This window comes from Neomonachus schauinslandi, chromosome 12, assembly GCF_002201575.2.
Source record: "Neomonachus schauinslandi chromosome 12, ASM220157v2, whole genome shotgun sequence".
Taxonomy (NCBI): domain Eukaryota; kingdom Metazoa; phylum Chordata; class Mammalia; order Carnivora; family Phocidae; genus Neomonachus; species Neomonachus schauinslandi.
The window spans coordinates 58,860,808-58,877,096 of record NC_058414.1 but is presented as its reverse complement, the minus strand read 5'-3'; the positions used below and the strand labels follow the sequence as shown (position 1 = coordinate 58,877,096).

General features: G+C 41.0%; 1 protein-coding gene and 1 pseudogene across 1 annotated transcript in view; one reads left to right on the top strand and one right to left on the bottom strand.

Moving 5' to 3' along the window:
• CREB5 (cAMP responsive element binding protein 5) overlaps positions 1–16,289 on the bottom strand; it is a 319,697-nt gene that overhangs the window by 189,751 nt on the left and 113,657 nt on the right. The gene's annotated exons all lie outside the window — the stretch shown is intronic.
• On the top strand, positions 7,731–8,424 carry LOC110579859 (annotated as a pseudogene).

Below are 16,289 nucleotides of genomic sequence, written 5' to 3'. Positions count from 1 at the left end.
ATGACCTAAGCATGGGAGTAGGAGACAACCCATTTAGAAATGAATGGACACATTCCATTGTAGCTTTATAGTGGTTAAAATCTATTTTGGGGCAAAAGGGATATTGTAAATACTTTCCTTTGTTTGTATCTATCATAACACAAACTTTCTGGCTCTCAGCATTTTTCAGTAACCCTGCCTTCTAATAATAGTTTATACACCACCTGACCAGGCAAACATTCTACCAAAAAGGCAGGATTCCCTGTGACTCCTCTGAATTCCCGGGGCTAGCCAAGCCTAGATTGCACCTCATGAATGGTCTTAGTTGGGACATCCCTACGGGCTTCCCCAGTCTCACTACACAATTCCAAGGCCACTCAGTTCTGGGGGCCCTCGGAAGATGCTGCCATATCAGCCAGGGGGAAATGTTCATGTCATTCTGAAATTATTTTGGAAGTAAAGATTTAACATAATTTTTTCAATTAGCATTCAATTCCAAATTTGGGACTAAGTTTTGGTGGAATTCATTTTAGGGGTTTCTTGTAATGCCAGCAAGCACTTCTTCATGTCCAATATCAACTGGATCATAGACTGTGTTCCTTTTTTCATTTGGTTCTCCCTTGGTAACAGCATTTCTGTGGCAGAGGGCATGGCAATCTATACAGACACTTCCAAACTCTAAAGTGGTCAATCTGGCCTCCTTTCCCCTGATCACGATGGCTCTGGATGCCAATAAGAGGGTCAAAATGAGAGGAGCCTAGGGCCAGGTATGGAAAAGTGAAGAGAATAGGGATTCTCCGAATATTTGATTCCTAGTGTCTCTATAAGGCCAAATAGAAATTTTATCTAGAAATGTCACATACTATGAACAACTTTATCACTTAAGAAGATTCTTTCCAGAGACAATGATGATCTTTCATTAGTCACCAAGCCTGTGTGAAGACCTGGAGATACCAAGACATGGCCCTGGAAGGGTATGGCTTCACAGAAAAAGTGGACTCTGTAACATTCCCTTTAAAAATAGAGTTCTCTTGTAGCACTGCTCGCTGAGATATTCGTTATAAATGGGACCACCTCTTCCAAGTGGATTCAGTTATTGAAGAAATGAAAGGAATTCCTTTCAATGCAGCTTTTCTCATCAGATGGCTCCCAAACAAAGACTTCAACAATATCAACATAGAGTGCTCTGGAATAGTTATTTTTGGCATTTCCAAACAGCAGTTTCCTTCTATTTCTGCTACCTCAATAACAGAGAATAAATCAGAGACTTGGCTTGACTACTCCACCGAGCTATTAATTTTTAAGGCTTTCACTGATTGGGTTCCAAGTGTATGTTTGATGGAGACAACTCTTATTTATTGTTTAAATCAAACAATAATTTAAGCCAACTCATCAGTTTATTATATCAAAATCTATTTGCTATTGAGTAGGATTTAGTTTAAGATGGAGGCTTCCTGGAGATCCAAGTCTGAGGTTTAATGAGAACATCCTATCCTACAAATGATATCAGAGTACCCAACTATTTGGGTACTCACCTGGTAAAGTACCAGGGTCCAGTTATTGATAAATTTGCACAAAATAATTTACCACATTAATGCCTTTGTCTTCCTATCTAATTATTTCTTGTGTTTAACATCTTATTTAAATATTATCAAAATGTCACTAGTCAATTCTGTATCTAATGTAAAAATGTACTACTAGGTTTGCATCCTGTCAGACTTAAGAACTGGCCAATTCTGTGAGGATGATATGAATAGCCATACTGGAACATATTTTTTCCCTATATTTAGAATCAGGGTCAGACCTTCCCAATTTTCAGAACCATTTAAAATTTTTTTATTTTATTGTTGTAAGAACACTTCATATGAAATCTACCCTCTTAATACACTTTTAAGCGTACTATTATACTTTATTACACATTATTATATATTATTATTGCTCCTTATTACACATTATTGTTGATTATAGGTACAATGTATAGCAGTTCTCTAGAGCTTATTCATCTTGCTTAACTGACAGTTTACACTCTTTGATTAATAACTCCCCATTTCCCCTTTCCCCGAGCCCCTAGAAACCACCATTCCACTCTTTAATTTTATGAATTTGACCATTTTAAATACCTTGTATAAGCAGAATCAGCAGTATTTGTCCTCCTGTGACTGGCTTGTTTCACTTAGCATAATGTTTTCATGGCCAACAAGTATATGAAAAAGAATACTCAATGTCATTAACCATCAGGGAAATGCAAATCAGAACCACAATGAGATATCACCTCACACCTGTCATGATGGTTATTGTCAAAACAAAACAAAACAAAACACAACCAGACAACAAGTGTTGGCAAAGCTAGGGAGAAATAGGAAAGCTTGCACCTTGTTAGTGGGAATGCAAAATGGTGCAGCTACTATAGGAAATAGTATGAAGGGGGCGCCTGGGTGGCTCAGTCGGTTAAGCATCCGACTCTTGATTTAGGCTCAGGTCATCATGATCTCAGGGTCATGAGGTGGAGCACCAGCGTCGGGGTCAGGCTCCATGCTCTCAGCGTGGAGTCTGCTTGAGTTTCTTTCTCCATCTCCCTCTGCCCCTCCCTGCCCCTCCCCCCAACCTCTCTCTCTCTCTCACCTCTCTCAAAACAACAAATAAGTAAATAAATCTTTTTTTAAAAAATAAAATAGTATGAAGTTTCCTCAAAAAAAAAAATAGAAATGCCATATGATTCAGGAATCCCACTTCTGGGTATTTATTCAAAAGAATGGAAATCAGTATCTCAAAGAGATATTAGGACTCCTATGTTCATTGTAGCACTATTCACAGTGCAAGAATGTGGAAACAACCTAAATGCCCATCGACAGATGAATGGATAAAGAAAATGTGGTTTACAGTGGAATACTATTCAACCTTTAAAAAGAAGTTAATTCTGCAATATGCAACAGAGCCATGTTCTTTTCAGAAAAAAAATAATAATATTTGAGCATTGACCACGCTAAGTGCTTCAAATGCCTATTTCATGTAAGCCTTGTAAACACCTATAAAGTTTATTATAATTATGTACCCATTTTTCAGGTGAGAAAACAAGGCTAAGAGCAACTCAATCACTTGCTTAAGGTCTGGAGCAGTAAGTGGTAGAGAAGCACTCAAGCCTACCTCTATTGACTGTAGGGAAGTTCTGTTTGTCTCTGAAGATGTAATCTCCTCAAATGCAAATCTTTTCAAATCTAAAAACATCGAAAAAGTAACTTATTCTGAATTTTCTAGAAAAATCTATGAGAAGATTGCAAAAATTATTTCTCTTAGCTATACAGATTAAATATATCCCTACATCAAACTTTAATGGATGAATTATCGTGTCATCTTAAAAGTTATTGTTTTGAGTATTTTCATTAAATCAAGTCCATTTTATTATAATGATGGCTAACTTAAGTAGAAATTTACAAGTTGTTGTCAAATTTCATTTTTTAAAAAAGTCTCTTGCATTGAGGCATGAGGATGAGCTCTGAGAAAAGTAACTACTTGCTAGAAACTGTAAAGGACAAGAATAACTCATTACATTTGTACAATGTTCTAGAGATAACACTAATTTTTATAGTTTTTTTACACGAGATAGGCAGAAGAGTCGCTATTTAATATAGTGGAGGCTCAGAGGGGTAACAACTAGCCCAATATCACACTTTTAGCACATGACCACTGTGCTCAGTGCTGTCTTCCCATGAGTCTCTGCTCCCCACAAAACTTGGAAAAGCCCTCTGTCCCCAAGGTTTTCTTCACTGCCATTCTGGAGGAACAGAAGCAGATTTAGATGTGTGGTTTTCTCACTGAAGAGGATGGTATCTGTCTCATTGTAGAATGACAAGGGAAAATAAACAGGCACCAAACAATTTTCTCCTTAACAGCTTTTTTGAAATCTACCCTGTTATAGTAGGCCAATGAGTGAGAAGGTATTCGTACAGCAGAAACATTTGCCATTGGGGAACATTCCCTGTGATATCCAGGCATCCTGTTGGCTGGGTGAATGGTATATTTGAATAACCTTTCTCTTCCAGACCTAAATTATGGGTCATCCAGTGCAATCTTGGAGCCATGCTGGCTGAATTCAAATCCTACCTCTACAATTTACTAGCTGTGGGCCTTTAAACAAGTTCTGTAACTTCTCTGTGCCTGTTTTCTAAGGGGATCAACAATGATCTACCCCACAGGACAATTTAGGGGCTTCAATGAGATAAATGTAAAGTGCTTAGGACAGGACTTGGCAACGGGCTCAATGAGAGCAGTTATTTTTATTATCTTAACAAAAGAGCCCCTCAATGTCTTTATCTATAAAATGAGAATGAAAAGCCATGTAACAAGAATCAAAATAGATCCTGTCTTTGTAAATCATAAAATGCTCTGTGCATCTAGAGAATGAATGCCATCGTTTTGAAGAGAAAGTTGCAATGTTTCAGCTATACCTGCCTTCCGACTCTATCAAATCAAGAAAATCATTATTTTCTATTTTGAGAAAAAAGATTATATTCTAATCTCTAGACTGACCCCACTGGGAGCTTGTGAGGCAGGAATCAAGGAGTTGGAGGTGTTGTCTAGCCCATCAAATCAAGAAAATCATTATATTTCTATTTCGAGAAAATAGATTATATTCTAATCTCTAGACTGGCCCCACTGGGAGCTTGTGAGGCAGGAATCAAGGAGCTGGAGGTGTTGTCTAGCCAGGGGTGGGTGCTCATCCAAAACTTGATGGGCCCTTCACCTCCCAGGGGAAGGCTCACGATGACAGTAGTTTAAGATGATGATATGCTAATTTCGGGCAAGTTCAGTAGGAGTGCAGCTGATACAAATGAGGGGATACTTTTAAAATAGCTCCTCCTTTTTCTTCAGCATCATGGTCTCACCCAGTGACACACACATGGACTCCAAGGTCTAATGTCTTCAAGGATGACCAGAGGCCAAGTGAGGAGAGCTGTTCTCTGCATCTTTCCTGGTTTATTGCATGTGCCCTGACTGTCCCCCCTCCGGTCTTCAGCTTCAGTGCCCATCTCCTTTACTAAGTTGCCTCTCAATCCTCCCTCTAGAACTAATCTCTTCCTACTGTGTCCTCATAAAACTTTCATTTGTGCACCTTTAATGCAGGGCTGTCAAAGTTCGCCTTGTTTCATCATGAGTTGTGCAAACCTTCTCTGCCCTACTGGTTTGTAAGGAACTGCTTCTTGTCATCTCAGTGTCATGGTGACACCTACACCACTCGCTGCTCAAACGAGCCATTCAATAAATATTCATCAAGTGAAGAAATAAATATTTGTTGGTGATAATTATTTTTTTTTTTAAAGATTTTATTTATTTGATAGAGAGAGACACAGTGAGAGAAGGAACACAAGCAGGGGGAGTGGGAGAGGGAGAAGCAGGCTTCCCGCGGAGCAGGGAGCCCGATGCGGGGCTCGATCCCAGGACCCTGGGATCATGACCTGCGCCGAAGGCAGACGCTTAACGACTGAGCCACCCAGGCGCCCCTGTTGGTGATAATTAAACTGAATGAGAACTTCATGGCCTCTAAGAAAGGCTCTGAATTTTTTATATTGAGCATTGCTCTTTTCTCCTATCACTGTTAAGGTTGTTTCATAACATTTTCTGCCAGGAACAGCTCCTATTAGGAAATTATTAAGTGCCAGGGGAGCAGCAGCACCTTCTATGATTAAGTACTGGGTGAAACTGTGGTGAAGGGAAGCCCCCATTTGCTCCTAGTTTCAGAGGCAAGGACTGTTGACTTTTATTTCGTGCTGCTCCTGCCACAAGCCAAGTGTGATTCAAGTGGTGGGATTTTGGAATTGTGTTTTCTGCTTTCCTTTTCCTGAGCATCCCCTCCACATGGGCCACTTCTACTGCCCATGTCCCGGATGGACTATAAGGCGCATCAATGAGAAAGCAGAGTCCACATTTCTTATTTGGAACCTGGGACTGTGTGGTCACTAGACGTCATGCATGCTTCTAACCTGTATGCAATCAGTAACTGGGTGAAAGCAAAAGATGGAGGAAAAGTTTAGAAGGGGGAGCACTGATTGGATTTTTCCTTTACAATCTGAGATTTACTTTATCATGTAAACAACTAATGAGAGTTCTCCAGATGTTCTTCTAAATTGCTTTTCCCTCTCAGGGATGTTATTAAATATCCCTTATGTTGGCTCTGCATAGCAAAGACACTTTCCATGGGGAAAATTCCAAATTTAGCTCTCAAGTACATGGAATCATTCTTTCCATGGGGGGAAAATTCCAAATTTGGCTCTCAAGTACATGGAATCATTCTTATGGATGGTTTTAGTAGATTTTCAAGAATTCCAGCATCATTTCCTCAACTTCCTGAAATTCAGGCTAAAGCTTCAGGAATGGTACCTCAGGAGATCCCAAAAAGGTAAATGTCCACAATGCTCACTCCCAAGCTGTAGACTTTATAGAGACTTGGATAGCATATACACTTGTTTAAAGAATAAATAAATAAGTAAATAAATAAATAAACTAGCGAATTAATGAATGGATACATCAGATAGTGCATTGTTAGAGATAACATTTTAGCCCTTCTTGGTCATTTGATTCCTAAATATCCTGACATGGATTTAAATTTTGTTTATCCTAAATGAAAATCACAAAATGTTTCAGCTGAAAGGGACCTTAGTGGTAGGCTCTTAATACATAATTTTTATTTATTTTTTATTTTTTTAAAGATTTATTTATGAGAGAGAGAGAGAGAGAGCATATGAAAGGCAGGAGGAGGGGCAGAGGGAGAGGGGCTCGATTCCTAGGACCCTGAGATCATGACCTGAGCCAAAATCAAGAGTTGGAGACTTAACTAACTGAGCCACCCAGGTGCCCCTACACAATTTTTAAAAGTCATGGCCTGATTTGTTCAAATGCCACTAGAAAAAAACTGTTTCTCTGATCGACACGTAGGTAAGGGCCTGGAGACCACCAGCTCTGAGGAATCAATTACAAAGACTGCCAAGACACTGGCCTGGTGTTTCCTCCTACACGATACTTCCCTTTATGAATGAAGAGTTGTTTCTGGGTACTTATTAGGTAAAAGCACATCTCTCTGACATGAAAGTTAATGGAACACAGGCTTTAAGAAGTTTTGAACCAGACTTCAGGGTAGCCACAGAGTTGTGGGTAGGCTCTCTTTATAGAAATATTCCAGCCAATAAATGAAGAAGGAATGATAGAATGAGACTTCACCAGTTTGCAATCCCTAAAGAAATAATGGGTCCAGGCAAGGGCTATTAATCACTGCCAACACCCCAAAGAGAGACAGAATTGGTACCTCCTGACAGAAGTACCACTTCACATCACCCATGAATTACTCTTGCCAAAAAAAACCCTGAACTGGACTCTAAAGCAAGTCTAGATAGCCAGTAATTACAAACTTACAGGAAATACAAGAAACAGAGGACCTTGTCAAATTGATACCATGAAAATGGAATCAACAATATTCAGATTGTACAAGGTCTGTCTATAGGCTCTTCAACAAATCAATTGCAAGGAAAATCAAGATGAGGGGGACATGGATCTGGGATTTAAAAGTGACATGTCAACCAGTTCCAATGTATGGACCGAATAGTTCTGATTAAAATAAAAGTCACTTTTCCTCTGAGAAGACACAAAATGATGGAGGTACACCAGTGCTCCTGGGGCCTTGGAGTAGGAGGAAGTGGCAGTCTGGCCTAGATCATGGAGCTGGAAGAAGCAAGACCAAGCTGGGTCACCTAGGCAAGGGTATGAACACATGGATATTTATCCTAGAGGATATCTCTCTTTTCTTCTTGCCCATCAAAGAGTCCTAAATCACTGACTTTTTCCTGGAGATGTGCCTCAAGGATAAGGCTTTGAAGATTATGCCCATGTCAGAGCAGAGGTGTGCTGCCCAGTGGACCAAACTCAAGGCATTTGTTACCATCTGGGACTACTACGTGGCCATGTTGGTCTGGGTGTTAAGTGCGCCAAGGGGGTAGCCACTGCTCTGCTTGGGGCCATCACCCTGGCCACACTCTCAATTTTCCCCATGTGATGAGACTACTGGGGAAACGAGACAGGCAAGTCCCACACTGTCCCTGCAAGGTGCCCACCTCCACACTGAGCACCTCATCCCACCCCCAGAGGCACCAGCATCATCTCTGCTTCTGTGCCCAGGAAGCTGCTACTAATGGCCAGCATGGATGACTGTCACACCTCAACCAGGGGCTGCACTGTCACCCCAGACAACTACGCCAAGGCCACCTTTGATGCCATATCCAAGACCTGCAGCTACCTCACCCCTGACTTCTGGAAAGACTGTATTCACCAAATCTCCCTATCAGGAATTCAATTGACCTCCTCCTACAGAATCACACTAGAGTCTCCCTGCAGAGGCCCCAGACCGCAGCTGTGGCTACCACTGTAGTGTTTTTATACAAAAGACATAAAGTGAATTAATTTAAAAAAAAAAGTAAAGGGCAAAAGTCCTATGAAACAATCAAGGAAATCTGAAAGGTATTTTAAAATATTAAGAAACCATGGGTAACTTTTAAGGTGGAAAATGGTATTGTGTTTACTTTTCTTTAAAGAATACTCACTTTTTATACTTACATGCTGAAATACTTAGGGAAGAAATGCTACGATATCTGAGATGCTTCCAGCAACCTTGGGGCAGGCTGGAAGTGGGCAGAGACACCAACGAAACATGACTGGTGATGAGTCGAGAACTCTTTTAGTCGGGTGACAGGTCTATGAAGTCATTATCCTCATTTCTGTACTTAGGACATGTTTGACATTTTCCATCATAAAACGATTTTAAAGGTGTTTTGTTCAGAATTATTAAAAAAAAAAAAAGGTTTTGCTCAATTGTTAAAAGATAAACAAGCCTGAAAGGCAGGAAGGGATTTCACAGGAAGTTCAGAAGCTTTTGGAAATGCAGGGGACCCTCATTAGGAGTGGGGCATGAGGAATCTCTCAGAAGGGATAACAAGAATATCCAATCTGTTTTGACTGAAGCTAGACTAGGCCAGGACACGGGACCTGCTGGTGGTGAGGGTGATATCTCAAGGGAAAAGTGTGGTTTCACAGTCTTAGTCTCGGTTTCACTACATTATGGGTAATAACAGCAGCCTAGCCTCTCTATGTTTTAACTAACTCAAAACAGGACATTGTGAAACTATGTCTTTGGCAATGTAATGAAAAGATCATTCCATAACCACAAGATCAAAACCTAAATGGAGGGCACCAGTGCTTGCCATCTGAATGAGCTTTAAAATACTATTGTCCTTACCCCCAAGATAGAGCATTCCTAAAGCAGATCTGAATGCTTCAGGCTGGCAAGAAGCCTCTCCAGATTGCAAGTTGCCCCTGAAAGGATGTACTGGCTTGCGCTTTAAAACGGTTATCTATGACACTAAGCTGCCCCCAAGACCATTTGTCAATTACTTCTGGGGTCACTTACTAAAATGGATATTTAACAACCTAAAGAAATAAATATTCCCACAAATGCCCAAGGCGCTTAAGCAGACACCCTCTGGCAAGATTTTGTCCGAATGTCATGAAATCATATATGTCATCAAATATGACAATTTCCTAAAGGGACCCTAGGGCAGGTAACGACCAGTAATCAACGGGTCAAATGAAAGCACATGGAGGGATCCCAAAGCTTACCTCTGACTTTGTCCTTCAAAAACCCAATCCAATGCAGCCATCATTTTTCATTCAGTTCACATAAAGTCAAAACGATCTTTTATTCTGGGAGTAGGGATGATGATTTGACACCTATGAGTCATAAGTGGCCCTTTGTGAAGGGCCCTGTGACAATGCATTAGCTCACATTGAAGCCTCAGTGCGTCTGACACTCTGTTCCCAGTAGTCCCTCATCCTCGTTGCATCTAGGGCGGGGTTCTAGGCCCTGGCTTAGTGAGTGTCCTCATTTTCAGACCCAATATCTTGCAACAAACCTTAAAAATTCTTAGGCACTTGCGCATTTGCAATGAGATTTTTTTTTCAAGGGGAAACATATATTTTTAGTTACTTGGCCAAAACGAGCAAAATGCTCAAACTGTTGAAATAGTGGGGCTCCCACTATTTCATGACTACTTTGCTAAGGCATAAGACTGAAGAGAGTTTCCTTGGTCACTCCAGGGAGCAGGCACACATTTACCAATCAGGACACTCTGCAACGGATGTCTTATAAGATCCACTGGTCGTCAGGGGTAATCCCAAATTCCTGCAGAGAAAAAGTGGCTTCTTTTCCTATAATGATTGCATTTGGGGAATGAACGAAAATGGCCAAAATTTTCAATACATCTTTAAGAAGGGTTAAGCACAAAAATCCCGTCAAACAATAATGGGATTTGTGTATGAAACATTACACTCTTTGAACATTTTTGAGAAGGCGACTCTCCTCTTTCCCCTCCGACTAATAAGAATTCAACATCATTTAACACAATCCTACTGACAGGTAATTTCTGACACGAAATTTATTACTGGCTTGCCCTTTGAGGGCATGTTTCACTATTAATGTTTCCTTTTAAAAGCTATAGCATACATTAGATTCACATACAGAGTTTCCCCATGTTTTCCTTGGAAACCCCTACTTTCTGTGGCATTTTACATTGCCCAAGTCTGCTTTAACTCTGTATCCTTATGTACACACACACACACACACACACACTCCCCCAATGTCCAGGTATACACTTAACATTGGAGCACTTTGTTCTACCATTATTAGGTTTACCTATAACTGAATAAGCAACATTAGTAGAGCATAAATTTAAATAAGTTTTTCCTGTACCTGAGTATGCAATTGAGTGAGTTAGAGTTTAATGTGATCACACCTGGAAGTAAGAGCTGCAGGTTGTGGATATTATCCATATACGGCCAGAAAGACCCTGCAAGCAGGTACCCTGATTGGTGCTTTGAGCCCTAGACGTTGCAGGACATATGAGACTTTTTGGAACACACTTGTGATTCTGACTCATTCAGAGAAATGATTTTTTATCTGGTGAGTCAGCATGAAGCAGGTATTTCCCTACCTGTGCTAACCATACAAGGGCATTGCTACCTGGAGGGTTAGGTCATCTGCCCCAGGAGGAAACACACACCATCTCTGCTTTTTCTGGAACTGCTTTACTGGCATCATGAGCTCATAGTCTGGAGTTGACTATGTGGTGTCCTTCCTTTGAAAGGGAGGTATTATCTAAATGGCTCACCGGCTGGCAAAGCAGCCAGGGACAAGTGAAAGGAATATTCATTTCTTCATTCACAAATTATTTACTTATTCATTTGTTATTTCAGGGAGGTCAGGTTTAATTTCCAGATAGTAAAGCTATAATTTCCAGATAGTAAAATTCGCTCTTTTTAATATGCAATTCTATGAGCTTTGACAAATGCAGACAATCATGTAATACCACCACAATCAATATAGAACAGTGCCATCACCTCAAAAAGTTCTCTTGCCCCCTTTGTAGTTAACCCCTCTCCCACCCACCATATTTATTTTTAAATGATACTCAGATACAACAGAGACATGAATTCACCTGCAGGTCGATTCATGGACATCCTTGTAACTTATTCTTAACCTAGTGTCAGGATTTATGGGTGACAATCTTCAGAGACCCTCAATAGCACCAGAAGATCGAGAACCTTTCAGAGAGAACTGTTGACTCATATGCACCCTAATGGATAGCCTATTTCTGTAGAGAAACACGCACAGGATCATGCCACTAGTAAATTCTTAGCCCTCTAGCTCTTTCCCTAAGTTTAAGAGGAAAGATCAAGTTCCCCTTGGCTTCTCCCCTCCACCAAATGCTAACTGGGAAAAGCTGGGGCACATGTACTCTTTCCTGACCTTGGCCCCCACCACTCTCCCCTCCCCCCCCACACACATATTTGATTCTCTCTCTCTTTACGCACACGCGCACACACACACACACACATACGAGAAACAGAGGCAACACAAAACTGCCAAGATAGTCTGTCCTCCAAGGTTGTCATTAAATCTCAGAGGCTAAGACTGGACCTTCCAGGCTCAGGAGCCTGGGATGAAAATCCCCCAGCCCGAGAAGCTGGAACTGATCCGAGGTCCTTGCACATTAGGGAAGAGTTAATTCCCTAGGTCGCTGGGCCATTAGCAGCTCAGCCATCCATTTTTCATTTGAAGGAACCTTTTTAAAGGTTGAATTCTTATCTTCGGGAGGCCCGTAAATGCAGTTCTTGTGTTTTCATTGGGTTTATTTAGCCTGGGGGATTTAGGTCCCTCTGTTGAGGCAGTAAATTTTCCCCTTTGTGTGAATGTATGTGGTTAATATACTTAAAAATCCATCAGGCAAGGCTAACAAAAATGCAGCCGCCTTTACACAGCAGTTTTTGGCAAGGATATAGTCACTCAGGATGGCTGTGCGGTGCTTATAATTGAATTGTGGTCACTAAGCCGAATGCTATCAACTTCTGTAAAAACCCAAAGCCAGATACCTCTGAGTACGCCTTTCAGCACCTTCCCTCTGGCCTGGCCCTTTGCTGCCGGCTCCCCACCTCTACCCAGCTGGCAGAGTGGGACACAGAAAGAAACCCAAGACGAACCACCAGCAGACGTGGCTATAGCCTTTAAACACACGTGCCATGAGAGACTCAATGCGGGACCTGAAGGCAACTGAAGACCAAGAACGCAAGTTCCATGCTCTCGAGGCCAGTTAGCATTTGGTGGAGGGGAGAAGCCAAGGGGAACTTGATCTTATTTCTGTCAATACTGTCTGACACTAGGGGCACAGATCCCAGGCCCCCCAAAGTCCCCCTCACCATAGTAACCTCAATCTATAGGCAGTTAGCTGACCTTTCCCCCTTCCTCCTCTGACCTCACATACGCGCCTCTCTGTCATCTGCCTTCCTGGCACAGTTGACCACAGGCTGGTGTGCATGACAGCTGTGGGCTTCAGCCAACACGCACGCAGACTTTACAACTCAGCCACCGCGGCTGCCGGCAGGAGACCAAATGACCTCCACACACCCCAGCGCACCAAACTCAACAAGCTGGCCTTGGTTCCTGATACACTGGAACCAAAAGAAGAAAACCAACTCATTGAAAGAAGTCATGGCAGGAGGAAAGGGAAAAAATCTGCCATACGACTCTCCCCAACCTAAAGACAAAAGCAAACAAAGTAAAAATACCTGTAAGAGGATTGTTCTAAAAACTACCTTTGGGTGCCTGGGTGGCTCAGTAGGTTAAGCGTCTGCCTTTGGCTCAGGTCATGATCCTGGAGTCCCGGGATCAAGTCCCACATCAGGTTCCCCATTCAGCGGGAAGTCTGCTTCTCCCTCTGCCCTTCACCCTACTTGTGCTCTCTCTCACTCGCTCTCTCTCTCAAATAAAATCTTAAAAAAAACCACATGAAAATCCAGGCTTCTATTTAAAAAAAAAACAACAAAAAATCTACTTTTTCACTAGGCTAAGGAATAGTGAAATGTTCTAATCCCTCCTAGGCATTGCATTAATTTAACAAATATTATTCTAAATGGGCACGTGCTAAATGTAACAATAGTCCCTGGGCCCGTTGCGTGCATATGCCATCCCATATGCCCTGAAAAGGATAGAGAAAGCACTTCAGGCTCAACCACCATCCAAAGCAAATTCTGCTGAAAATGAGCTCCTGGAGCTAAGGAGCCTTTAGCAGGTGAGGTCAGGGCTTAAAAATTCAACAAGACAGAAACTGTAAGCAGCCCAGCACAAACGGCTTCAAAGCAAAAGACAGACTGTCCCACAGACCTAGAACCTAAAAAGAAGAAAACTAAGCCATGTCTAAAATGCATGAGTCAAAAGAGCATGCATTTCTCAAAAATTAAACATACGACTTACTACTCAAGAACTACCGTGTTAATTCACATTATTGCTGCTTACCACTGATAGTGGTTGCATAATTACCTCAGGTCTATGTTTTTTGAAAAATGTATCTGCAAGGCTATTTAAAGTCATACCTCTAACATCCCGCTTTAGATGGTAAGCTCCAAGAGGAGTTACTTGACTCTCTTATTATAACCACAGATACAGCATGACATACAAGTAGGTCACAGATTAGGAATGAACAGTGATGACTATTGTTATAGATTAATATTTATGCCAAAAATTACAAAATCTCCCCTTTTTAAATTAAACTAATTTAAGAGGAAACGTAGAGATCCCATTCATCTCATATATGAGCCAGGCCATACTGAAGCTTACCTATAACGAACAGTCCCTATCATTAACCTTTACTGACCTATGGATTACTCATATATCAACACATGTCAAATCATCAGGTTGGCCCATGTCCTGAGAAATTTCAGAGCCCTAGTTTTAAGAAAAGTCGTAATGGCTTCTGAAGGAGTGAACAATGAAATATGATTTTCTAAAATAGTTTTAGGGTCATCTATATAAGTCCTGACACCCAGGATTGTAGCATGTTCAATGTACCGTGCTGTAGGGAGGAAGAAAGGACAGGGGCCAAGAAAGCCGTGAGACTGGGATTGCCATATGAAGTTTTAGAGCAGCATCCTTAAATTCTAACCTGGCTCTGACCATAGGCTAGTTAGCAGTTTCAATTATATCCTATTTCCCCTTTAACATTCTCCCCCCACCTCTGTTTTAAAAAATAATATAAAACATAATATTTATGTTATTGTCATTCTGGCATTTTACTGATGAAGCCCTATCTTTCCATCTATGCTCTTCTACCCCCACCACTATCAAAAAATCACAACCAAAAGAAAAGAGAAAAAAAAATCCGGAAGAGTATGAAACACGTAAACATACATAAGGGGAAAAACATTCCTTGCCTGCCTTCTCTTAAAGAGTGAGGAAAGACACAAAGCAAAATGAAGGCCAAAGGAGTTTGAGCGTCTGCGTGTGTGTGTGTGTGCGCGTGTGTGTGCATTTGTGTGAAGTCTGTATGGTACAAGAGGAAGCCATATAAGATCTCTCAATGCCCTAATGTCATGATTAATAAACAAAGCTCACAGCCAATGACATTACCCAGGAAATACCATGTCCTGTGCTGTTCAGTGTTTGTTTCAAAGGGCAAAGTCTGGAGAAAAACAAAGGAAGCCGGAGGGAGGAAGAGAAATTCAGTTTAACTGTACTGCTGTGAGCTCTAAAAGCAAGCCAAATCCCAAGTCTGGCTTTTTTATTTTGTGAACAAGGAGATTATCTTTTCAAGTATGCATATCATAAAGAAAAACCTATGGCACTGGTCTTCCTTTGGGTAAGTCAGGGTTTTTTATCATTTCATGATTTTGCAAATAAAAAGGCATTAAGCCACTTCCCTTCCGATGCATCAGACTTCCAGAGTTTCATCCTGCAAGTAATTCCGAGTTGTGTGCTTCATTAAAACTCTGAGATACACCTGGTTTAAGGTTTCCAGATCCATAAGGCAACAGTTGAAATGGGTATAATCTTCTCAAAAAGTAAATCCAGTCTATTATGGACTGGATCTTCCTGGCATTTATACTATCTCTGGAAGTCTCTAGAAGGCCTCGTATGCCCCCAGTACGTGTAGGTATGCACTACTTTGCTCCCACTCAAAGGACACACTGTACAACTTCTCCTATTTCCCCTTATATTCAGTCTTGTGTCCCCACATTTTACATGTCTAGATTAGTTTTATCCTCAAACTACAATTTTTTGGTATCTTTTGACCACTTTTCATCTATTTTGGCCCTCTTACTCCCCAACCCCGACCCCTGCCTCTGGCCATTACCAATCTGTTCTCTGTATCTCTAGGTTTGGTTTTTCTTTTTAGTTTCCACATTGAAGTGAGAGCACACAGTATTTGTCCTTCTCTGTCCGGCTTACTTCACTTACTTTACTTGCCCTCAAGATCCATTCATGTTGTCACAAATGGCAAGATTTCCTTCTTTGTTATGGCTGAAAAATATTCCAGTGTGTGTGTATCTTTATCCATTCATCCATCGATGGGCACTTATGTTGTTTCCATGTCTTGGCTATTATAAATAATGCCGCAATGAACATGAGGGTGCATATACCTTTTTGAAGCTCAGGTATTTTTAAATACTAGTCAAAGGGTTGTCATTTAGCTAGAATGTCCCTGAAATGGGTCCAGCAAGATAATCAGAAAATCACTTTTATATTTTCCTCTAAAGTCTAACTAGAGAAATCGTAATTTAGTTTTTCAAAAGGATATTAAGTGTGTTTCACAATAAATTGCTATTTCTGACTACCGTGTATGAGTAATGTAAGATGGTATTCTTAAGACAAAAGAAAAGAGTAAAACGGGCATACAGACCATGAAAAGCCACGCTCCATCTAACAACTGTTTGCAAAGGCTTAC